General features: G+C 32.7%; 1 protein-coding gene and 1 long non-coding RNA gene across 2 annotated transcripts in view; one reads left to right on the top strand and one right to left on the bottom strand.

The window, feature by feature from the left end:
- Window positions 1–27,783, top strand: part of PDGFC (platelet derived growth factor C) — a 263,344-nt gene that overhangs the window by 87,839 nt on the left and 147,722 nt on the right. The window lies entirely within an intron of this gene.
- LOC107649317 (uncharacterized) overlaps window positions 7,266–27,783 on the bottom strand; it is a 45,953-nt gene continuing 25,435 nt past the window's right edge. The window contains exons 3-5 of the long non-coding RNA XR_008912920.1: window positions 15,548–15,692; window positions 9,030–9,231; window positions 7,266–8,878 (exon numbers count right to left, since the gene is read on the bottom strand). This is a non-coding gene — a long non-coding RNA (uncharacterized LOC107649317). The remainder of the gene's footprint in view (window positions 8,879–9,029; window positions 9,232–15,547; window positions 15,693–27,783) is intronic.

Raw genomic sequence — 27,783 nt, 5'->3', positions numbered from 1 at the left:
ATCACGCTAGATTTATATATCATAATTTGTTCATCTAGTTCCTAGTTGAAGGGTATTCATTTTGTTTCCAGTCTTTTGGTACAATAAAATGTGTTACTGTAAATATATTTTTTTAATATGGGTTCTTGCCTTCTGTTTTAATGTCTTTGAGATTCATGCCAAATGTTTGCCAATCTAGTGACTTTTATTAGACTATCAGTACAGCTCATTTCCACAATGGTTAGACTAATTCATACTTTTATCTATTATTGTTCTTATTTTTTTTGCCCAATATCTTTTCTATAATTGCATTTTGCTTTTTTGTCATCTTGCCAATCTAATGAATGTGAGAGAGAACTTGACTTGTTTTAATGTGTATTTCTTTTAAGTTGTTCATATGGAGCAGGTTTTCATATGATTGTTGATAACATATTTCTTTCTTTTGGGGGAAATGGAGGGCTTATTTTTTTATGAAGGGACATTGATGTAGTGAAAGAAAAAAACACAATAATTCAATTTTTAAAAAATTAAGTCATAGTTGTGAAAATGAAATGCTGGGTAGAACTTGTTCATAGTGAAATTAAATTAATTTAGTCTTCATCATCAGGGGAAATACCCAATTTTCATCTCTATTTAAAAGAATCTAAATATGAAAAATGATCCAGTAGAATATCTGAGTCATGCAAAAAACAACAGAAAATCCACCTTTTGGCACTTACGAGCTCACCTAGTCCTTCAGATATTTCATAAGTTGGGAAGTTGGGAGTATTGTCTGGGAGTGGGGTATAATGTATACACCACCTCCAGTATGACAGAATGCCACCTTCCCCTCATCACAGACATAACTCTGCCAGTCTGTCGGGACCCCGGCCATTGAGATCTAGCCATATTTCTTTCTTTAAGAATAATCTCTTTGTATGTTATGACCATTTATCTGTTGGGAATAGCTCTCTTTTGCTTCAATTAGTTCTCTCTATATTGTATATCAGTCCTTTATCAGAGAAACTTGTTGTAATTCCCCCTTCCCTCAGTTAAACATTTCCTTTCTAATTTTAAATGCATTTATTTTGTTTGTGCAAAATTTTATATAATCAAAATTGTTTATTCTGTCTCCAGTGATTGTCTTTATCCCTTGTTTGGTCAAGAATTTTCCCCCATCCATAACTATGGAGGGTATCTCCTTCACTGTTCCTCTAATTTGTTTATGTTATGACTTTTTATATTTAGGTCCTCTATCCTTTTGGAACATATTATGGTTTATGCCTGTGATGTTAATGTAAACCTATTTCTGAAAGACTACATTCTAGCTTTCCTAATGGTATACTTTTGTTAGTTTTGTTATCAGTGTGGCCTATTTTGTTTATAATTTTCCCAATATTGAACCATCCCAACATTCTTGGCAGAAATCCAACCTGGTCACAGTGTATAACTTTTGAATATGTTGCTATAGCCTCTTTGCTAATAATTTAATAAACTTTTTCCTCCATCTATGTTCTTTAGAGATATTAGCCTGCAATTTTCTTTCCCTAATTTATCTCTTCCTGGTTTAGGTGGCAAGGCCATATTTATCTCGTAAAATGAGTTTGGTAGTATGATTTCTTGATGTTGTAAGCAATTTATATAATACTGGATTTAATTGTTCTTTGACATTTGATGAAATTTATCTATTTTGGGGAAAGATAATTAATTTACAATTTGTTAACTTTTTTCCTGATATTGGGTCATTTAAATTCTCTATTTCTCATTTTGTTTTGCCAAATATTTTATATTTTAGTATATATTTGTCAATTTCATCGATTAGTTAGGTTGATATATAATTGGAGTAATAATCTATAACACTTTATACTTCATAAATTTTAAAATGCCCTTTAAAAATTTTTGAATACATGATTTATATTACTGATTTTTAAACAAGTTTGGATTGTTATTTTACTATTTATGTTTAAAAATCTCATTTTTATTCAACATTTTTCTTCTTTTTTTTTCCAGAATTTCGATTTTGTCCTTGATTGCATGTTTTTCATTTGTGAATTTTTAAATTGTTTTGGTTGTTTGCCCTATTTATTGATTTGATCTTTCTCATATGTTGAGGAAATTATTGACATAAAATTAAGATAGCACTAAAAGGAAAAACAGAGACGCCCAGCCATGGGATTCTAGTTTCTCTGGTGAGCTCTTTGAACATTTATTTGCAAGGTTTGTCTGGCTTTCAATAACTCTCAGGTGCTAGTTGTTGGCTAAAGAGGGCCTAAGGAACTCTTCATACCTCAGTGTCCTTTTTCCTCTGTTGAACTTCCAGAAGTTATGGAATTCTTCTTTAATCAAAACAATTCCCATAGCAATTGCAGATACTATCTCTGCCTTGTTTCTTTTTTAGAGCATTAGGCAGGCTGTGTTGTTAGCCTCCTTCTTCAGATGTTAGTGGTGTCTTCTCATTCTTCTTTTGTTCAGTCATTCAGACATATCCAGCCCTTTACTATTCCATGGACCATAGGCCAACAGTAACTCTCCATAGCATTTTCTTGGCAAAGACACTAGAGTGGTTTGCCATTAACTTCTTAGGGCAAAAAGGACTTGCTCAGGATCACACAGGTAGTAGTAAAGCCACATTTGAACTCCAGCCTTCCTTGCTTCAGGCCCAGTGCTCTAACAATTGAATTACCTAATGTCTCACTCATCATTTCATTTCTTCTGGCTTCCTCCATCTCAGAAAAGGATCTACTCATAAATAATGACCAATATCTAATTCTTTTTCAGAAATTAAAAAAAAATAAATTTTAATTTTAATTGAAAATTTTTATTTAATTAATTAAATTAGAATATCTTTCCATGGTTACATGATTCATATTCTTTCCCTTCCCTCCTCTCCCCTCCTCTTCCCCTTTTTTCTCCCCTCCATAGTCAACATGCATTTCCACTGGGTTTTACATGTGCCATTGATCAAGACCTATTTCCATATTATTGATATTGCACTAGGGTGATCATTTAGAGTGTACATCCCCAGTCATATCCTCATCAACCCATGTGATCAAGCAGTTGTTTTTCTTCTGTGTTTCTGCTCCCACAAATCTTTCACTGGATGTGAACAGCATTCTTTCTCATAAGTCCCTCAGAATTGTCCTGGATTATTGCATTGCTGACAATATCTAATTCTGCTTGAAAAATCTACCATCCACATTACATATAAGACAATAGGCAATTTCCCCAAAGTCCTCAGACAATTCTTTGATTTATCATTTCATAGTTACATCCTTCAAAAGCCATAAAAGCTTCACATGCTAATGAGCTGATCATTGGCAGTGTATCTTAGCTATTTGTACATCCATCAACTCTTATCTCGGAGTTGTTTTTAAATAAGTTCTCAGTCCTTGAAGTATTTCAAGCTGCTTTTTTCACACAAGCACTTTTTGTCTTCTTTTAGTAATGTTCACATTACTAAACGTTCACATAGGATAGAACCTTACACAAGGCTGGTGTCTTAGACTCTCCCTATTCCATTTAGTCTAGCTTGTCTAGCAGTACCAGGTCACCTCTGGGAAGGTCCCATCCAACCTAAATCTAAGAATATAAATCATACTATAAATATAAATTTTATTTTAACATGACAATTTAATAATATAATAAAATGTTAATCAAAGTTTGGCTGTTTGGAGGAAAGCTTTAAAGGAATGGCAACCAAGCATGTGAATATATATTGTTCTATCAAACTATGTACTTTATTGAAATCTTTTAAAATTGGCATGTCCCTAGTATAAAACATCTTTTTCTAGCATGTAGTTCCTATTGCCACAGTAATGTACAGATACTTTCCTTCACAATGATGCAGACAAAAGCATTATTTCTTTTAATTTTTTAATGATACAAATGTCTTTTCTTTGAGTGAAACAGTTGGCTAATATTTGCCTATAACTAGCATATTCAACTCAGACCAGCAGGGAATCAAAGACACAATTTTTATTCAGTGGATATCCATGGATAAAGCAATGCAGAAATATATATATATATATATATATATATGTATGTATATATATATACACACACACACATACACATATCTTTTTTTAAAAATTAGATTCTACCTTTCACCTGGTATAATAAAGGCCTGAAGGGGCGTGAGAAAGTATCAATCATAAAATCATAGCTTATATGGTTACAGTTAGTAGGGATATCAGAATTATTGTCTTAATCTCCTCATTTTATGGATTATGTGTTCAATTATGTTCAATTATGAATTGAATTTTTGACTTGCCCAACGTCACATAGCTAATAAACTGAAGAATCATCATTAGAACCCAGTTCCTCTGACTATAATTCAGAACTCTTTCTAGTCCAATCACCTAATTTTACAATTCAGAAAACGAAGGTCCTGGAAAAGAAGTGATATACTCAATGTTGCACAATAAATAAAAATGGTAGAATCAGTGGCTAACATGACAGCAAAGGAAAGTAATGAATGCTGATGGGGATGTGGCAAAGTTGGAACATTAATGCATTGCTGGTGGAGCTGTGACTTGATCCAACCATTCTGGAAGGCAATTTGGAACTATGGCCAAAGGGTGCTAAAAGACAGTCTGCCCTTTGATTCAGCCATAGAACTGCTGGGTTTGTATCCCAAAGAAATAATAAGGAAAAATACGTACAAGAATATTCATAGCTGCGCTCTTTGTGGTGGCCAAAAACTGGAAAATGAGGGGATGCCCATCAATTGGGGAATGGCTGAGCAAATTGTGGTATCTATTGGTGATGGAATACTATTGTGCAAAAAGGAATAATAAAGTGGAGGAATTCCATGGGGACTGGAACGACCTTCAGGAATTGCTGCATGGTGAAAGGAGCAGAACCAGGAGAACATTGTACACAGAGACAAATACACTGTGGCACAATCAAATGTAATGGACTTTTCTATTAGCAGCAGTGCAATGATCCAAGACAAATCTGAGAGACCTATGAGAAAGAACACCATCCACATTCAGAGGAAGAAATGTAGGAGTAGAAACACAGAAGAAAAACAACTGCTTGATCACATGGGTTGATGGGGATATAATTGAGGATGTAGACTCTAAATGATCACTCTAGTGCAAACATCAATAATATGGAAATAGTTCTTGATCACTGACACATGTAAAACTCAGTGGGAATATGCATTGGCTATGGAAGGGAGATTGGGGTAGGAGAGGGAAAGAACAAGAATCTTGTAACCATGGAAAATCTTCTAAATTAATTAAATAGAAATTTTAAAAAATGGCAGAATCAGGATGTGAATCTATGTTTTCTGACTCTAAACACACTGAATTATTTTTGTACTGTGATATAGATAACCTACTAGGTTTTGCAAAAAAAGCAGAGAGAGGAAATTTTTCATCTCTCTTCTCTGCAGCCAAGCTTCATTATTAAGATTTCATAACATTAAGTTCTGATTGCTTTCTGGTGGTTGTTCTTTTCATTTCCATTGAGGCATATTTTCTTTCTGACTCCACATACTTTACATGACATCTTTTGGATTAGTTCACATATTTTTCCTAGGCCCCTTTATTTTTATGTTCACTTTTTCTCATAGTACAATACCCATGTTACAATAGATTACTGTGAGAGACTTCCTTGAATTTTTTGATAAAATCTAATTAAACCATATCTATAGAATTCCTCTAATATCCAACTTTGGTTGATGCTGCTAGAAAAGGAAATGAAGTTGGCCTGCCATAATTCATTTTCAATGAATTGATTTTAATTATTAATAAATACTTAGCACAATATCCAATTCCTGAACTTTGGCCCAGTCTTCTAGCCAGTAGTGATCTTTTGATATCATGACTGTCATTCAACATACTATAATAGCTTTCTCTACCCTCTTTGTGTTATCTCTATAATGATAAGCATGTTTTTCATGCATTTATCCAAGCCAAAGGAAATGTTGAATAGCTCAATTCAAGCAATGATCTATGGACCAAACCCCTAGAAATCATATACTTTCAAGTTGACAATGGACCATTAATAGCTCCTTTTTAGGGTTAGTCATTCAACAGTTCTGAATTTCTTGGACTGCTGTCACCATACCTATTATTTCACTATCTTTTACATAGGATACTGTGAAAGACTTCTTTGAATTCCTTAATAAGATCTAATTAAACTATATCTATAGAATTCCTATAATATCCAACTTTGGTTGATGCTGCTAGAAAAGGAAATAAAGTTGCCCTATCATAATCCATTTTCAATGAACAAATTTTACCTCAAAAAACACAATTTCCTTTTCTAGATTTTTACTAATCATCTCATTAATAATATGCTGTAGAATTTTTTTCAGGAAATGGAAACCACTAGCCATCAATCTGAAGACTCAAAATTTAAAAAAAAATTACGACATTATCCTAACTCAAAAGTTGTTATCTTTACTGGTCAGTACAGTAGCTCAAAGGACACTTGACAGTGGTTCAGCATCCACATCCATCACTTCTTTGGTCCACAAGATAGACTTCCGCTGAGTGGCTTGTCTTGCATTCATCAAAAGTAGCTAGGTACTCTCTAAACTCTCTTGCCTATCCCTAGACCCTCTTGGGGCTCAATCTATAAAATGGGATTGTTTGACTAAGTGATAGGGCACCTGGTTCCTTGCAGCTCTACATCTGTGATCCAGCAATTTTGATTCTCAACTTTCTAAGAACCATTTTTTTGTTTTGCCCATTCTGTCCCAAGATTATTCTCCTTGGCAGGAAAAAAAGAAGAAACGATGTAATAGTTTTGCAGTTATGTCTTTGTAATTCATTAGGGTCAGCATGTCTATCCTTAGGGACTGTCATAGATAGTCCTTCTTTGGTCCTATTCTTTTCCCCCCTAAAAAAAACCTTTAAAAAGAAAGCATACAAAATATAATCAAGTTACTTTTTGGTTTTTTTAAATTAGTATAAGTTTTTTTTTTACTTAGTTATAGCACTCCTAAAATTATTCTTTCAGGACTAAAATATGCTTTATTTTCCTTTATCCACTGAGAAATTAACAATAATAGTTGAATGCAAATAGACTACTCAAAGAAGTAGAAAGAGAATTGTATAATGAACAGAATTTCTAATAAATAATGTGTGCATATCTATATCTAAATAGAGATATATAAACTTACATACATACATGTTTATATGTGTATAGAGTGACATCATTATAAAATAGATATATGTGTATATAATTTATGCATAATTAAATAATATATACACTTAAAAGTTTACATAAGTATATATTATGTAATTAGTTATAGATGAATATATAATTATATGCATGTATTAATTTTATAAGATAAGAAAATATTTCTGTGTCCTTTTTGATGTTGTTTAGTCATTTCAATTGTGTTCAACTCTTAGGACACTATTTGGGGTTTTCTTGATAAAGATACTGAAGTGGTTGCCATTTCCTTCTTCAGTTCATTTTAAGATGAGAAACTGGGACAAACAGGGGAAAGTGATTTGCACAGAGTCACAAAGCTACTAAGGGTTCTGAGTTTGGATTTACATTTGGGTCCTCTTAATTCCAGATATGGCACTCTATTATTCCACTTACATGCCATTTGGGTCCCCATTACTGCTTCTTTTTGTTTTGTGCTTTAAAAAAGGACAAATAAGTTTTTTTTTTCTTTAAATATGTCAATTATTACCTGACTACATCTGTTCTTTACTCAATCTTTTATTTAAAATTTTGTTTATGAATTCCTCATGCATGCATATTAATTCAGTTTATTTAGACAATTATCCCTTCTCCTCCTCATCAGAATTTTCTTTATATTCTCAGAATTTCATTCTTGAGAGATTTCTCTTTCTTGGTCTTTCTCGGCTTTCATGAATTTTAGGCTTTGGAAGTTTTCTATTTCTCTGGATTTTTTAATATTTTCTCTTCCAAAATCTGCGCAAATACTATTCATAATTTTCATTTCCTCTATCATAGTGTCTGAGATTGTACAATCACCTTTCCACAAAGTTCCCATAATTTTTACCTTAGCAATTAAGCCCTCCTTGTTAAAAAACAGTAACCAGAAAAGAAGTTAGCTTTGTTTGTTATTCTAAGGAGAAAGATTAAAAATTATCATTAAGGGTAATTCAAGAAATTACTTGTTGCTCTGCATAGAATAAAGAGGGGACTCTAGCATGCCAGGATATTTGAAGCCATTCTGTTACTAGTCTAATATGCCTCAGGCCAGGCTCATGATCTCTTTCTTGGATTTCTCATCCTTTGTATTTTTTTTCTTTCCTTTATAGTCCTCTGTTCTTCAAGGAAAAAAAATCAATTTATGCTTTTTAACTTCTGTTGATCCTCACTCAGTTACATTTGGTAGCATTGTACTTAGTCAATAAGGATGGCTGCCATTGTGATGGCCAGTACAAAACTGTTCCTGAGAGCCTTTTTCCTCAGGAACTCGGAATTCAACTTCTGTTCTCGCTACAAAGCTGACTGAGCCATCCACAATGATATATTTATTATTAATAGGATGTGACTACTTTTAAAACAGGAACTCGTCCTGCCTCTTTTATTCTGGTTACATTCCAGTCACTTTCAGAATGTTCATCAGCTATTTCCAGTGCAGCCAGAGGAGTAGAACAAAATGTTATCTTTGCATACAAAATGACCTTCCGTTCAGATTTATTCTTGAATATTCTTACAATTATAAGTAGAAGCATATACTCTTCCAGAAAAGTTTCAAATCACTTTCAACCCTGGCAGTAAGCCTTTCTTGGCAGGCAAGCAAGCTTCTCTACAGCATTTCACTTTCTACCAGTCTTAAAAGAATCTTGTTAAAGCAGTTGAGAACCAAGAAAATAATGGGTAATCTCTTCATGTACCAGTGAAGATTTGGTGACATCAGTGTGAAAAGAATCTTGTCAAAACATCGAAGAGCAAGAAAACAACAGGTAATCTCCTCCTGTAAGAGTGAAAATTTGGTAGTGATTCAAGTGTTTATTATATATACACTGACATATGCACATCTCTATAAACAGATATCTAAAGATACCCATAAATATAACTACCCCATTGTATACACTTGTGCCTATAATGACTTTCATTAGACCAACCTCGTTGTATCAGAGTGGTTACAGAGATGACTCATATTTGACAAGGCTGTGGCATTGGAGAAGAATCTCTGTTCAGTCTAACAAGCTCAGAAAACTTTGAGCATTGTCCTGGATATTGAGGAACTTCTGTCCCTGTGGAGCATCCTAGCTGAATTTGGAGGAGCTCCTTTCTAAGATGATGGCCAATGGGTGAATTTTCTCCCTTTTGAGTGACATAATATAAACATAGATATATAAATAAATACATAATAAATATATAAATATACAATAAATATATACATAACACATAATAACTATATAATAAATATGCATATATAAATATAGATAAATACATAATAAAACATAAATATACACATATAAATGTGTTTATATATGTGCATATATACTAAATGAGCATGTGTTGTTATACATATATGCATACAAATATATATGTCCATCCTTATATTTGTGTGTACACATAATAAGAAAGTCAATGTGACATAGAGAATAAAATACCAAACATAGAGTCAGGAAGAAATAGATTAAGGAACCTGATACTGATAAGTAAGTCACCTAACCTCTGTGACACTCAAGACTTACGAATCTTAAAAAGACTTAAGCCTCTAATTCATTAGGTGAGTCGTAATCTTCATGGTTAGAGAGGGAGTTCCTACATGGATAAAAATCAGAGGTCCTTGACATGTTGATATATGCATTTTATTAATAAAGTGACATCAGGGTATTTGTCTCCTAGCTATTAAATCCTTTATGGTGGTGGTCTAATATTATTTTTTCTAGTGTTTTGTTTTGCTGGAAAGAGGAAGGATATTTGATAATGGAAGGAGCAGCTGGAGTTAGGAAATTTGGATTATAATGTTCTAACTAATTGTGATTATAGACAAGTCATTTGAAAGTTTTGCCTAACCCATGGACAGTTGTTGAGATTATAGAACAAAATATGCCTGAAAATTCTTTGGAAATTATTAAATATATTATAATATTACATCTGTTTATTTTCTGTCTACCATTTAATTTCAATGCCAAATTAATTATGTTGTTGTTCAGTTCAGTTGTGTATTAATTTTCATAACCCCAGGGATCATAACATACCAGACCCTTTTATTCTCCACTCATTCCCAAAGCCTGTTTAAGCTCATATTTGTTACTTTTTCTGACCCTATTTATACAACTCATCCTCTGTCCCTTCCCCTTTCCTTTTGATTTCAATCTTTCTCAATATCAAGGTCTTTTCCAATGATTCCTGTGTTCTCATTATGTAGTCAAAGTATTTAATCTTCACCTTTAGTATTTGACCTTCAAGGGAATAATCTGAATTAATTATACAATATTCTTTATTCATAAAGGATTATATCTCTAATAAGTAGTTCTTTAAACTGCTTTATTTTAAAAGACTGACCTACTTTGGGACATAAAAAGTTTGGCTTAATTTCTTTGAAAGGTTGACGGTGAAAAATTGTAGAAAATATTCTATAATAATTCATTTTCTTCATAATACTGATAACACTCATTTTATAGTGTTATGTGGTACATTACCCATGTGTTTCCATGAATATAATAAAAAGAAGTCATAAAGGTATTGAAATAAGCTACCATGTAACACCTCTACAATTTTAATAATCTAGTGGAATTTTTAAAAAATACTAATTTCCACTTTCATGTAGGTAAAGGATTAGACCTAGCTTGAGACATATGTCTTTTGGAAGTGGGCTTGAGTAGCATCTTTTAACATGACTGCAAGTATGAAATTTTAACAAAAAGATTTTTGGAAAAATCAGAGTAATTCTGATTTCTTTAAATGAAGCATAGGAAGCATATTTTCATATTTTAATAGAGTATACTGATGGAAACATTTGTTTATGGATTATTTTAAGATTTCTTCTAATATAAAATGAAAATAATTTTTGTTTAGGATGCATGATACTTGCTTTTATGTCTTTAGACAAAATATCATTATGGATACAGAACCTTTTTATATGCCAACTTAAAAAAAAGTTTGGTTTTGGCACGAAATTTTAAAGTATACTTCTGGTTGAGACTTGTAGTTCTACAGATTTAACAATTTTGGGTCATAATAGCAGGTAATCTTTTGATCTTCTATGATGTTTCTTTGTTAGAGTATCAGCAATATATTGACATTTTGTGTTGACAGATAAGGGATGTCTTTCAAAAATTATCTCCTAATATTTCCTTCCCTAATATTTTAATTTATTGTAAAGTGTTTTTCATGTTTTCTTTCTCTTTTAGGTTCTTTTTTTTTCCTTTTGTCTCAGTCCTATTTTGGTCAAAGCCCAGTTTCTCTGGTCTTGGATCATATCAGGTGATACATCTAATACTAATGAGGAACTTGTTAATATCAGAGGCTGCATTTGAAACCAAAAGTGAAATAGATCTTTGACTCTGTTGTTATGGTGAAACTTTATCAAATTCAGTGGTGAAAAGTTCCTCTACCAATTCAAATCAGTTCTTCCCACACATCTTGTAATCTTGAATAGTAAGCTAGAAGACGGAATGGTTAAGTAACTTATCTAGTGTCAAACAAAGAGAACAGGTCATAAATTGGACTTGAAGTCAGGTCTTGCTGGTTTCCAGACTCTCAAACATGCTCAGAAAGCTTGGTTTCAGTCTATTTCCTGCCAGAAAAGTTGTAAGATATAGCACTCATTTATAAAATCTTTCTTGCCAGTCTTGGGAGATATTTTCAAATAATATCCCTTAAGGGCTGCCTCATACATAATGTCAGGATGAAGAAGGCATTCCTGCAAACATATTTCACCTGTAAGCTTAAACTGTGCTCTTGACTCCTAAATCTTTGAGTTTCTTATGCCCAAGATGATCATGAGTTGTCAAGTTGATGGCATCCACTGAACAGGTGGCCACTCCACTTGGAATTAATTTAAAAAGAGAAGAGGACTATTATCTAGCAAATGAAAAGTCTTAGGAGACCTGGTCTTCTGTGAACAGGTCTTAGTAACCAATGTGGAATCTTGGAGACATCTGACTTTCACTTTGGAGGGAAATGTGGGGAAAAAATGAAGAATTACACACTTGGCCAGTTGTATACATGCTACTCTTAAGGTTGTCATGACATTATACATTTCCTGCTTTCCCACAAAATATCATAATAATATTTTTGGCTTAGGAATAATGATCCCTCTCAAGTGATAATACCCATTCCATTTTTGTGCATCTTTACTACTAAATTCAGCTAGTTAAAAATATACTCCTGATTAATTGGGAGAGAAATGTTAAATATAACATTAGAGATGAGTTTAATAAAACTAAAGGAAAGAAATCATTAAACTTAATCATATTGGATTTTTAGGGGAGGAGATAGCATACATATGCTTATTGTTTGAATTTTGTTTGTTGTAGTTGATTATGCTAAACTTTTAGAAGTTAGAGCAATTCTTTTTTTTTAACACCAATTTGACTTGCTAGAGAATTAATGGATATGAGTATTAAGGATTGAAGAGGAAAATGTTCATAACTAGATAATAGAACCAAAGGAATTATGCCCTTTAAGAAAGAACATTCTGAAAACAATGATAACGAATGGGAATTTGTATTGGTTTTCCAAATGTTAGTGCTAAGGTGGAGCTTAATATAAAATTCATTCTTTTAGTTCAATCAGATTGATTAAATTAAAAGAGCCTGTAGTTGAATCTCAGGACTTTCAGAAAAAGTTTTGTAGTCTTAGGCAAAGTAGTTAACCTATATCTCTGAGGTTTTTTGCCAGTAAAATGTCAATAGCAATACCAATCTTACCTACATAATAGGATATTTTTTGTTAGGTCACTTAGATGACAGGTATAAAATTGATGAAGGTTGTTAAAAGACTTCTACAAAAGTATAGTGAGATATTTTTTATCTCAGGGTTTTGCTGATACATTTATATTATCTTTCTATAAAATAAATTCTTTTATGCATCAATTCTTATAAACCTTTAAAGAGAGGAACAAACAAAAATTTTTCTAAATGCTAGAGAAGAAAGAGATTTGATTTTATGAGGTTGGATATAACTTGATAATTAATATTATACTTTTAAATAGAAACTGGAAACTATTCCAAGTAAAGGTAAGTTTAATTTTGTGTCACTAACAACTTGGACTCAGAACTGGGAGGGACCTTTTAGGCTACATAGACCAATCTCTATAATTTGTCATATAAAAACTGAGGCCCAGGGAATTTAAGTGTGCAAAGTCAAATGAATAATAATTAGAAGAGCCAGAATTTTCATTTAGGACCTGCAACTCTCCATAAAATACTCTTTCCAATGTACCAAGCTATTTCCTTGTTATTATTTATAAAGGCATTCATTTACTGTTTTAAAATAGAAATACCTATGTGTTTTTTTATATGTGATTTCCTCATTGTGAATACTCTTTCTGTCAGTATAAGTTAAGGGTATTAATTGATGAATATTCATGTATTAGTTGATGGTCTTCATGAATTGCCATGGCCACAAGAAATCATTACCTGATGCCCACTGTATTAATAAGGATCCTTTCTATTCTTATATAAGTATGTCTTCAACAGAAATATAGTTCATGTTATCCAAGTTATCCTAAAAACCTTTTTATTTTGAGAGGTCCTAGCTGACTGTGGTTCTGTTGACTGAATCCAAATTTTTCTACATTCTATTGAGGAAACAGAAAAAGGCAGTCTTCCTGAGTGTGACATCTTTCACCCTCTTCATCATCAAGGGAAAAGTACATCCATGCAAACAGATTACATACAACTCACCAAATATATAATTCCTTATTTCTTCCTCTTACTCTACTATGCCTCCAAAGTGAAAGTCAGATTTCTCCAAGGTATCTGGTTGGGTACTACTAATTCCTTTTTCTCCTAAAACCAGACTTCCTACAACCTCTCATTTGCCCAATAATAGTCCTTTCCCTGTTTTCCATCGGTTTGGTTGTTTTGGATAGATAGGTGACATGGCTCCTCCACGTCTCTATTTTTATGGATGCAAGTGCATCCCTCCTGATACTCAGAGCATGTTTGAAGAAGGTGGCCCTTCTTTGTTTAAAGGTAATTTGAGTTAGTTTTGTTCCTCTGCTAGAACCTACAAGTAAACACATATTGATTAAATAGATTTCAAATAATTAACATGGTATAGTGACATCTGAAATGGACTCTTTTTCTTAATTAGTACATGACATTTAATCATTTCTATCATTTGCCATCTACTGAACCAACCAGATATATTTCTGCTTGAGTTTTGTTGAAATAGGCACTCCGATTTAAAGGTGGAGGGCAGAGAGAATATTTAGAAAGGAAAAATGTGTTCAGATAAAACAAACCCACCCTTTCCGTTTGCAAAATAGAACTGGACTTTGAGGATAATAAGTGTTCTTGTAAGTTGTTGTGGTGACTTGCAAAGCTTTTCCTGTTTCTGGGCAAATCTCAGTGGTCAATACTGTAGCAATAAAGGCAAACATTTTAAGAGAGACTTTTCTCCAAAAAAATGTCTAAGAAACATGTAGTTTCAGGGAACTGATAAATGAAGAAGAGGCTTATCTAAGGTAAATGTGAACTAGAAACATGTTGAGGCCTAATTCTTTTCCTGGAAAATATAGATAAGATGGTGTACTTTTGCTCTGACAATTAGATGATTAAGTAGGTTTTCATGGCAACAGGTTATCCATTTTTTAGGAATATAACTGTATACCCTAGTTTCATTTTCAGTGTTTGGGGAGAGAAGCACACACACGTAAGCCACACCACACTTCCAGCTCAGAGTCGCATCCTTTTAGAACTCCACTTAACTTTTTCTGGAGGGAGGAAGTATAGACAACTATTAATATGAGGTAGGCATTTCATAGCTTACACAGCTGTACTGGTAGGACAAAACCATCTGTAGTAGATTTTTATTTATTTAGGCTGCAATGTTCCCTAACCACATGTATTAATACAACTTTGCCTTCTGGAGATTACAGACATCTGACATCAAAATATTTTGTCTCTATCAAGATTTTTGTGCAGATGTAGTATTTATCTATTTGCTCCAGAAGTAACTGTTGAAATGCCAATAAAAATAGAGTAAATACTATCTATAAATTCCTAAGTACAAACATTACCTTCTCAGCTTTTACCATGAAAAGAAACAAAGTATACTGGCCAATTTAGAGTTTTAAAAATATTAATTGTGATATTGTTTAGTCTATTACTGTATAATGTATAATAATTAGCTAAATATATGAGAAGAATCACAAGTGAGTAGTTTATAAATGTTCAAAAACAAAGGAATATTTAGCAATTCTCATGACATCTTTAATATAAATTTACTTAGAGCATGTGAGAAGTTATCTATAAGCTTGTTAAGTCTGACTAATGTTTAACTACAGTTCTGGAAATGAAAAGGCTGCATTGACTGTTTTTATAAATAGGAAAAATATTCTTAAGATAAATGTGAAAGCTTTGCTTCATGTAAATTAAATTCATCAGAATAAAGTTCATAATTATCTACTTATATCTGGCACTGAAGATAAAACAAAATAAACATGAGTTCTTACCCTCAAGAATGCTCCATTCTACTAGAGGAAAATACAGATATCCTTTTCATATCATGACTCTCCCCATTGCAGTTCAATAAATTACTGGTTGACATAAGAAATTAAATAAGAATTTTGTGGAACCCACAAATGTCATCAGATATCTCTGAAAAAGTTTAGAAATTGAGAAATGCATAAAATGTAAGTGTAGTATTAAATATCAACATATTATATTTTTAATACTATAAATGTACACAAAAACACTCCATGAAAAGAAAAAGAAAAAGGGAAAAAACAACCTCTTTTGTATAAAGAGATTCAAAAAGTTTTACATGCGTTTTCCAGATTGCAGGGACATTGGCCCCTAACCCCTGTAATCTGGAGGGAATACCTGTAATATATTCAACAGATAAGTCACTACAAACAAATATTATGTATATGAATATATAAGATACATTCATATACATGTATATATATATATATATGTTAAATGGGGAAGGTGTGAACTAAGAACTGGGGAGATCAGGAGGTCAGTATGGATTTTTAAAATGCCACATACTTGCAAATTTCCTGCCATATTCATTGAAAAAGCTCACTGATGATATCTATTTTGAATGTCCAGTAGGCATTTGGAGATTCAGAGTGGGAGTTCATAAAATAGACTATGATATATAGATATCTTTGGGAATTGATGAAATATCTAAGTAAGATTGTATTGCAGGGCTCTGTAAGATTGTATACATGAACTAAAAATGTTAGTTGTTTATTAATATAATTAATTCCCTTTGTAATCCTTCTTTTATTTTATGCATTAAAAATCTTGCTGAGAAGGGTCAGTAGGATTCACCAGGAGTCAAAGGGGCCATGACACCCACAAAAGTGAAAAAACCCAAGAAATGAAGAGACTGGGAAATATTGCAAGACTTGATTGGTATAGAAAGGGCAATGAGAGATGTCACCTGTCTCTGGTTGGATGATAGTGAGGGGCTTAGTCCAACGAAACCTGGGGTGGGGGGAGGAGTTTTACGAGTAGAATCCATGAGATAATAGCTGAGAATGGATCTAAAACATATAAGAAGAGGAGGTCCTTGATTTTTCAGGAATTTTTTTTTAATTGAGAGAATTCAACCTAGGCCCACAACTAGAAGCTAAATGAACTATAAGAAAAACTAGTAAGAGTGAGGATCAACTGAACCAGTGGGTAAAAACAGGATAAGAAACAGAGAACATAGAAGAGGTTCTTTTAAGCCTGTCAGAAATCTGTTACGTTGAATAGTTATGGATTACCTTAAAAAAAAAAAACGAATTAAGTTAAAGAGCACAAAACAGAGTTTTAAAGCAAGAACAGCTCAGAAGGCTGGCATATGAGACCTCCCATTGCCATTTTCCCACCTTTGTCAACTTAAGAAAGTTATTTCATTTCTGTTAGTATTTCTTCTCCCATCTATAAAAAGAAGAGGTTGGATTAAATGATTTCAAGTTTCTTGTTCCACATACTCTGAGTCTAATATTTGTGCATAAGAAAGGATTCCCATTATAAGAGAAATAAGCTTACATTTTATTGAAATGAAGATGTTCATCAGTGGAGTGATAAGATGGTTTTCTAGAGAATTTGGAATCTTATGAAAACCTTTATCAAGTCATGTTCTCTTTTGTTCAACTTCCCAATTTATTTCTGGATTTATAACATGATAAAGTGGAAGGAGGTTTGGGATTGGAGTCAGGAGAGACTTTGGTTTTGAATTGTGATTCCAGTATTTGGCTAACAAGCATAGCCTTTCTGATTCTTGGTTTAATTATTTACAAAACTTATTATAGCTGCAATAGCTATCTCTTATATATTTTGTCAGCATCAGCTGAGTTTTTGTAAAGTGCTTTGCAAACCTTAAATGATGTTAGAAACTCAGTTTTTACTTTTTAATGACTTAAATGATCTGTGATTTCATCAGGGTAGATATTCTGTTTATGGAAAAATCTCACAACTGGTGACAATTTAGATGATGTCTACAAAATGACTGAGATTAAAAATGCATCATCCCCACACATCTCCACATCTCACCACTTTCCCCAATCCATCATTGGCCAGGCTGGTGATGAACCACTTAGGATGCATTGTGTTCACAAGGCTTCAAAGTGGTGATCAAATTGGTTTTAGAAGCAATGGAACCAAATTTCCATTAAAAAATCCCTTGAAGAGTGGCTGATTGTAAGCCATTCAAGAGCAAGGATTAAGTCTTTTCTCTTCTGTAAATGATCTCCAAACCCTTTGAGGACCATTATGCCGATTAGTGTGCACTTTAAATGCATACTTAAGGGGGATTTCCTTAGTTCTTTAATTATTACATCACTAAATTGTACAATTAGGTTTAAAAAAAGGATCCTTTCTTGGAGTTGATACTTATAGATATTTTTTGAAAATGTAGTTGCTTAAGAATTTCCTTGGTTTACAGTTTTGTAGAGAAGAAATTCATAGTAGCAGATGCCTGAGAATACAAAATTTAGAGAAATTGGAGAATCAAGAAATGATTTTCTTAGGATTTGAGTAAATGTAATAGTTATGCCAGTGACAGTGATTTGTCAAGTACAAATATATTAGGGATTTAGGTATTTTTATATAGTTTTTAGGCACATTTTCCAAAACATCAAAGTACATGAACAATCTTTTATTTCTATTTTATTAATTTATAATGAAGATGAAATGAGCTTTCCCCCTTACTTTAGCCAGTTAAACTCACTTTCATGAAAGTGAAAAATATATATATATATATTATCCTACATAGGCTTAATGATTACAATGGTAGCAGATAGTGGTTTTTTCTTCTTTATATAATTACTTAAGACCTATAGGATTTAGCTAAAAATACCTATATTAAATGAAGTTACACATCAGAAATTCCTAGTTTTTTGGAAATTGAAATAACCTATTTGATTTCATGACACATATACCTTTCTACCTCTAATTATAAATTATACATTTTATAATATTTTGTACACGCCTGATATTTAATATTTTCAAGTCATGAAATTATATCAATTTTATATTGATGATTTTCTTGAGGATTCATTAGATTACTGAAAACACACTGGAATTACTTAATATATATGTATATGTGTATGTATATATCCATGTGCTTTCTATCATAGCATGTAAGATTTATGGGGACAGGAACTTTTTTTTGTCTTTATTTCATATAGTTCCTAGCTATAGTTTTCCCTTAAATTCTCTTAGATTATTTTGTCCCCTTGCACCTCTTAGAATATCTCTTATTCTATGTAACCTTCTTAATCTAGAAAATTATTGTGCCCCCGTCACCATATTTTCTTAAAGAGCAATTTCTCTCAAAACCTTCATTTTGAGGAGAAGGGCTCTGTATCAGTATCCTTCATTCCTCTCATGACTTTGCTTTGGAATGTTTGGATGGTTCCATTGTGCATTTGCTCAACACTCCTCTCCCCTGATTTTTAGCTCTCTTTATATGCCTTCCCTAATTAGAATGGAAACTCCTAGAGGATAGGAATTACCCTTCTTTTTGTTCATATTTCTATTCCCAGCACTTAACAGAATCCTTGGCACAGAGGAAGTACTTAATAAATAATTGTCACCTAACTAATTATGCACAGTTCTACATGAGGAAATGAGTACATTCAACTGATATTATAATTCTTACCAAAACGTTATTATGGAATTTTTAGAATTGCTGAGAATTGAGCTTTGATTTATCCCCGAAATGAAATATGTATATATATATATATATATATATATATATATATATATTTATGTACAAAATTTCTTGAAATGGCTGATGAAATATGTATGTATGTAAATATGAGTGTATGTATGGGTGTCTATATATTTGTATATTATTCTTTTCAGTAGCTAAGGAAATGCTCATAAACTATAGTACAAATGATCTGCTGGGGTATTAGAATTTGGAGTCATTGCCTTAGAATTTATACAATAGATTAAATGAGGTCACACTGTTTTACAGTTTTTTACTTTGCTTTTAATCTACTACATTTATTGGTTAAACCCATTTTGGGGAGATTTTTCCTCAGTTCCTGAAGAATCAATGTTTTGTTCACCTTATAGCTTTTAGGGGAAGATGAGACATTTGGAGAAAAAAAATGCATCATAGTGTAATTCATGAAAATTGAGTTGGTTTGATTTCTTTTGATCATTAAGCACTAAATATTAGTAGTGCTTCATTATATAATATGTTTTTTTGGTGAATAGCCAGTAAGATAAGGATTAGTGCAGCCTTCTAGAAACAATATTATAGTTTTAGATAAAAAGGAAGTTATTTTTTAATCTTTATAGTTCACAGGTTCAAAAGAATCAGCTAGACAGCAATATCTCATTTAAGTAAATCATACAATGAAAAATAAAATATTAGATGAACTTCTTTTTGAAAGGGCTTTTGATATATATTTCTCTGTTTTAAAGATTCCTTTATATTTTTATTGTAATCTCATTGATGTAGGCAGCTCCTCCATTGGTCTTCTTAAATAATTGGTAGCCTCCTAGGGAAACTGCCTCTTCATGAAGTTATTTATTTTTGTGTTCTCAGTTATTTTATATTAAGTTTTCTTTCATATGGCATTAAATTTATACATCTCTGCAAACATTTTTGAGTAATAGTGTTACTCTCATATGAAATAATAATAATAGTAGTAATATCTAAAGAAGTAGGATACCTGAAGGATTTCTTGAAGGAATTCTTCTGTGCAAGATTACTTTTCTTCTATATTTTATTGATGTCACATGGACAGATGCAGAAAACTTTTCAGGATATTTTATTTCAAGGGAAAGTTTAAGATGACTTTATGATGTTCTTGACATGATGAGGAACAGTGTTTCAGCCTGCTGCTTCAGGTATAACTTCAGACTATTTATTTTCACTTGTGATAGTTCTTCAGAACTATTTTCAAAAAAAGTCATACCATTTTATGAGGGATAAGTGGGAAGAGGTCTGTAGTTGACTGTAGTAGCATAGTGCAACTAGGTGGCACAAAGGATAGAGCACCAGTCTGGGAGTTAGGAGGAGCCAAAGATAGTAGTTTAAAAAGAGCTCAAAATCTAAAAGGAGAAAATATATGACTGAGGATCATGAAATGCAGTGATCATTGGAGAATGTAAAACGTAGATGATCCAAAGCAAGTAGTGGGTGTGATTAGGCAACAAGCTTCAAACTAAGAAGTGTTTTAAAAGACTTCAACAAGAATGTATTTGATTCAAAGAAATGTGATCAACTATTAATGTGTCAAGAGTGAGGGGGAGTTAATTGATACCAGAATAAATACTTTATGACTTCCCACAAAAATATTGAAAGCTGGCCTTCAGTGTACTGAGTATGTCTTCTGATGAATTTTTAGAATGATATAGACAAAAATCTTATGAGATGAAAAGATATGGATTGATTCTTGCTTCTACCAGTAAAGAGAGCTACCATACCTAAGAATTTAGAAAGGGATTTAAATCTTATTATTAATTAATGGAATTCCTTTTGCTTCCCTAACCATCTGCACACAAATTAGTAGTGGGTACTCTGCATATAGCAGTATTTCAACAAATACATATTTTACATTTTATATACTCACATTTTTTTCTTAGATAGGAAGATGGAAATTTTATGAGAAAGACTCTTTTATAAACCATAATATTTAAAAGGAACATTCACTTCTATTTATTTTTAACTTTTCATGTTCTTTTCGGAATGATTTTAGGTAACATTATTTGAAAAATGATACTGGAAACTGCCAAAAGATAAATGTGCATATTTTTCAGTAAAAGAGTAAAATTTGTTTTTCTCAGGCCAGGACTTTTCAGAATAATGTTTTAAAGGCACAAAATACATAGGATTACAAAGGAAAGCAAATTTTACTCTTTTACTGATTTAAGGACTCCAGGTTAAACACTTTTAGTGTTATACATAATTAGGAAAAATCTCTTTCCCACAAGTGTGAATTAGACAACTTAAAATACAGTGAATGTATTATTGTCTTTACTCTTGAAAATCAGAAGATATGGGTAGGAAGCTTGTGTCAATAGCTTAGAAAAGTGGCCTTCATCTTAGACCTATGAAAAAGCATAACAGTACTTTGAAGTATGGCATCAGTGCCTTGACCTGGTATCCTCACATGGGAGGAAGTTGGCAGGAATGGGCCAGATTCCCAAATTCTCTGTTTCTTTCATGTGGATAATCTTTGCACTGTGGAAAGTACAATATAAACACAGCTTCACGGAGTTTTAAACCCCAGTATTGCCATCAGATACAGGCAAGATTATTTGCAGAAACTTTCTAGGATGAGAAAGGATTAGAATCATAATCCATTCTTTAAAGATGAAGAAACTGGGACTTGTTCAGCTAGTGAAGATAATGGCCAATCTCAAAAGGAACTAGGGGGAAAACTTTAAAAAAAAAAACATTTGCAACAAAAAATGACTCACTTGACTTTTTACATAATATCTCATACTTAAGTGGGATTATGAACTTTGGTGACATTTATTGCCTGTACTATTTATTTGGTACTTATTATATACTTCCCTCCTTTGTTAGTTGTCTCTTTGAGGTTATATTTTAATTATTTTAATCTCATAAACTCCTTATGAACAAGAACTAATGCCTTCCACTTATATACTCATTACTTTGTAGTACAAACCACATATTTCATTACATATAATGTAGCAAGCTTTCTCTACCTCCACATTATTTTGTTTATTTTGTTCACTTTAAAAATGGGGGAATATATTTTTTTTTTGTTATCCTTAGTCATCTGATAGACCTTTAAATTTCTAGAGAGGTATCATATGTCAAAGAAAGCCTTAAGATTTTGCATCCTGAAGGGATATTTATTGAATTCATTGAGCTAAATGTTATGTCTATATCAAAGGCAATCACATATGAAAAATATTAAGTAAATTATTTATCTTTTGGCCATAAGGATAATAATAATATTTATAAAATGCTTTAAGGTTATCAAAGTGCTTTACTGATAAAATGACATAGATCCCTAAATTAGACTCACTATAATAATAATCTTGTTAAATTCATTTAATAATAGTTTTGTTAATCTTGTTACATTCTTGTTAAATTCATTTCAACATGATTACTATTACAGATATTTTCAAAATCTAAAAAGAACATTATAAACAAGAGATTCTGCAAGAGGATAAAAAGAAATGAATTTTGTTGAATCATTGTTAAAATAGCTCAAGAAGTTTATGATATCTGTGTTTCTAAATATCAGTTGTAACACAGGGACCACCCCTTTCATCCCCAATCCAGTCTCATTTTTGTTGTCATTTTACTTAGGACTATTTACTCCAACTTCAGACTCATAGTAAATATAGCCATGCAAGCATAGATAGCCAAAACATAATTCTTTCTTTCCAGCAGCCTGTTTTTACCTTGTATTCAGGCCTTGACTTTCATGCAAGATGTTAAAATTCTTGAATTCTTTTAAGTTAAAGCAGAATATGTGTGTGTTTGTGTATTTTCTGTGTACTCCTGTCAGACATTGTCTTCAAATGTATGAATTAATTTGAGAAAGCATCACTGTTAGGTGTGTAAAGCCTCGAGTCACAACCTGATCTGAATGTTTTAATGTGTGTTTCTCTGTTCTACTTTTAATGAAAGGCACTTAAATGGAGTTCTTTAGAGGTAAGATTATTTTGGCAGTCAGGGCTCACATTTAGATGCTTAGCATCACAGGATTTTAGAGCTGGCTGGCTGGGACTTTAGAACAGATATATTGGCGACACCACTCAGCCCACAACACTCTATAGAGTGCAATCTGAACTCAATTAAAATGTAATTGTAAAATACTTAACAAAATAAAATAAAACTACATTAAAACATACATAATACTACATTTTACAATTAAGATAGTATGTGGACCACAGGTATCCTTATGTCCAGTTTAGGATCTCTCATCTCTGTTGGACACCACTGGCCGAGAGATTGTTTAGTATATTCCCATCACACTTGACCAATGAGACTCACAAGGCCCTGAAAGATGAGTTATTTTCTTAGATTAATATTGGTCCATTAAATAGCTATTCTGTTTGTTTTTAGCCAAAGCACTAACACTATCTGTGTCTAGAAGGGGAATAACAAACATGAACTTGACCAGTATTTAAGAGATGGTAGAGGATGGAAGGGCATGACGTGCCATGGTCCATGGGGTCATGAAGAGTCTGATGTGACTTCAGGACCACAACAGAAGTAGATAGGAAGGAGGTGGTGGAAGCGGGCAGGGATAAGTAAAGGAGGAAGGAGAGGGAAGACAATATTCAGTGCATGCACTTTTCTGACAGAATTGTGAACTATCATTATTTAAAATATACTAAGCTAGTATACTCTACTCTGTGGGTATAAAGATGAATAACTGTATCATCCAAAAGATGTTTACTTTACTTAACTATGCATTTCTTCAACAGATAATATATTTTTTTCCTTGGATTCTAAGAGTTTAGGATAATAAATGAGAAGAGATATAGGCATTATGTAGCAATGTAACTTAAACCGCACTATGTGTTTAATCTAAAATTCCAAAATTAAATAAATCAGTCTTAATGCATAAAAATGTCATATCAAATTCTTATTTGGAAATTTTTTAATGCAAACTTTCTAAATTATAAAGAGATTTGATACATATATATGTGGGTGTGTATATATGTATTCATACATTTTTTTCTGGTGCAGTAGGTTCATTGATCAGATGATGAAATTGAGATATCTGCTTTATGACTAAAATAAAAACTCATAGAAGTAGTGATTCAAAGGCATTTTGTGATACTAGAGAATATTATGTTTAAAATAGTATTTACTATGTTTGATACAAATCATGGGAAGAATGATAGTATATTTATGGCATATACTAGTATCTCTCCTGTAAGAGGGAACATGGGTGCATGAGAAAGCTAAATTGCTCAGTGGAGACAGTGAGTCTTTTAACCAAAGACATTTAAAGTCTGGCCTCAGACACTTACTGGTTGTGAAACATTGGGCAAATCACTTAAATTCTTTGAGCCTCTGTTTCCTTTCTGAAAAATTATTATTATAATAGCAACTTCCTCACAAGGCTGTGAAAATAAAATGAGGTAACGTTTTTTACTTTTACCTTTTTTTACATTACTTTTTTTACACCCATCTCACACCACCAACTAGTTCTAAGTATGGTACACTGGAAAGAACTCTCTCTATTGGAGTTAAGAGTATCTTGATTCAGTTACTTGTTTTTTTTTCAGTCATTTACTACTTGTATGTCTCTGAGAACATGACATTCTCTCTTTGCTAAAGTTTCCTTGTATATAAAATAAGGAGTTTGGACTAGTGGTCATCTAAGATCCTCTTCCAGCTCCAGATTTATAGTGCCATGATGCTTCTCCATCCCTTCACCATGAGAGAATAGAACTCATTAATAACAAAACCTCATCCAATGAGTGTCCCATCCACTCGGGATCTTGTGTCCTATGTGGCTAATATATGTGCCATAAGTAAAATTGAAAACCTAGGTGATGTCTACAATGGGTAATGTGAGTGAGGATCTCAGTGGTGGGTCAAACCTTGATATAACAAAGCTACAAACTTTTCTATCCATATTACCCACCTATTTCAGTAACAGTAGTTTCACAAAATAGTAAATGACTTTTTGGTCAACACCTCACTTGAATAAACTAATTCAATTAGCAAACACATTGGATCTTAATTATAGATTGAAGTTGAGTGAAGCTTTGAGTGTTATAGATCTTTGGTCTAATACCCAGGAAACCCAGGTGATCTACTAGTGCTTACTTTGATTAAGCAAAGGTTTAGACTTTGAAAATAAATTAGGAACATACAAGGGAGCAAGATGGCACAATGGAGACCTGATTTTGAATCCAGCCTCCAACTCTCGACAGCATACCAACTTTATGACTTTCAGTAAGTCACTTAACCTCTGTCAGTCTTATTTTTTTAATCTGGAAAATGAAAATAATAATAGCACCTACCTCTCAAGGAGGCTAAAATGGCATAATATTAGGAAAATGCTTTACAAAATTTTAAAGAGTTATGAAATGCTGACTATCCTCATAATAAAGACAATTCATACATTTGGCAAGGGCTCTTTCAGTGAGGCAGCTAGTGGCTCAGAGGATAATAATTTATATAATTATATATAATATATGTATATATATATAAATTTAAATTTAATTTATATAAACCTTACTACATACCAGGAATTAATCATTACCTTATTTGATCTTTCAACACCTCTGTGATGTAGATGCTAATATTATTTCCATTTTACAGGTGAGGAAATGGAGCCAGAAAGAGGTTGTCACTTGCTCAAGAGTCACATGGTTAAGACTAGAACTTAAACTCGCATCTTCCTGCCTCTAGAACTGATGCTTTATCTACTGCTTCTTCATCTAGCTTCCTTGTATGCTTTTATTTTATTTCCAAAGTCTAAACCTCAGTCTCTGATGTCAGGTATCACTGAGTTCAGATGCAACCTCAGATACTTATTGGATCTGTGACAATGGCTCAGTCATTTAATCTTTGATTTCCTTAGTTTCACTAACTGTAAAATGGACCTTTAAATAGCATCCACATCACAGAGGAATTGTGACAATCAAATGAAAACATAGTTGTAAAAAGCATTTAGCACAGTGCCTGACACATATTAGCAATCTTATTAAATACTTGGGTTGTTAGGTGGCACAGTGTCGAGGATGCCAGGCTTGGAGTCAGGAACACTCAACTTCCTGAATTCAAATATGGTCTCAGTCACTTAATAGCAGTATGGCTTTGGGCAAATTGCTTAACCCTATTTACCTCAGTTTCCTACTATCTATAAAGTAGAGCTGGAGAAGGAAATGGCAAACCATTATAGTATTTTTGCCAAGAAAACCTAAAAAGGATACCCAAAGAGTTAGATACAACTGAAAAGGACTGAACAACAACATGTATCATTTTTGTTGGCAGTGCGTAGTAGTAATTTATTGTTACTCTAAAGTTTCAGTCAATATTATTACCTCTTGATCATTTGACCTATTACAATAGAGCAGACTTAGGCAACATTAGAAATATTATTCCTATTCTACAATTAACATGTGATAAATGGCATTTTCTGGAATGGTTCAAGAGAAAGTTTCTCTGAAAGCCCTTCCAACGTTGAAATTTTGTGATAATAAAGAATGACTTTTCTTTCAAAAAGAGTCAGTAATGAGTAAATTGCAGCAACCACTCTATATATTGACCACCTACTCTGTAATCAGACTTAGAGAGTGATTAGTTTGCTCTTTAATATTGACCGACTCTTGCTTTGTCCATTTTTTAGATAACAGAAAGGATATATAGCATTGTCCTTGGGCTCAAAGAGTTGAAAAGGCAATGATAGAGATTGGTCCAGTGAAATGATTGCTGTACAGAATTCTTTTTCTTTAAACATTACTTTATTTGGTCATTTTCATACATTGGTCATTGGAAACAGATCATTTTCTTTTCCTCTCCCCCCAAATCCCCCCCCCCGCTTCCCTAGCCAACGATTCGTCTGAGTATCACATGTGTCCTTGCTCTGAACCCATTTCCATGTTGTTGATATTTGCATTAGGGTGCTCATTTAGCGTCTCTCCTCGATCATGTCCCCTCAACCTCTGTAGTCAAGCAGGTGCTTTTCCTCGGTGTTTTTACTCCCACAGTTTGTCCTCTGCTTGAGGATAGTTTTTTTTTTTCCTCGTAGATCGCTGCAGGTTGTTCAGGGACATGCTGTACAGAATTCTGTAATAAACAAACTCAAGATACCAGTGTAGGTTGACACCATTTTCCAACTTAAAAGGCTTGGTGAGTTGTCTAGAATACTGAGATGTTAAGCGATCTGCTGAAGGTGACTATAGGCAGGACATGAAACCAGGTATTTCTAGTTCAGAGAACAACTCTCTACTAATTATCCCACACTGAAAAGACAAAACTTAAAATAAATGAGAGCAATAAGGATACTAAATTGCATAATGTATATCACGAACAAGAAATGTAAGTGGTATGAGGAAGGAAAAAAGATAATGTGCTATGGAATAATTGATGAAGGTTTCATGAACAGCAGGTATTATGCTCATTCATCTTTGTTTCTCTCATTTCTGTACATGGTACCTTACGTACCATAAGCTTTTAATAATATATTCAGAATTTAATTGTATTGAGGTGGAATTTTAGATGAGCCTGAAAGAATAATAGGACACATTCTGCTTGGTAAAGTAGAAAAGTAGAGATATT

This window comes from Monodelphis domestica, chromosome 6 (genome assembly GCF_027887165.1).
Source record: "Monodelphis domestica isolate mMonDom1 chromosome 6, mMonDom1.pri, whole genome shotgun sequence".
Taxonomy (NCBI): Eukaryota; Metazoa; Chordata; class Mammalia; order Didelphimorphia; family Didelphidae; genus Monodelphis; species Monodelphis domestica.
This window is presented reverse-complemented; position numbering and strand designations above follow the sequence as displayed.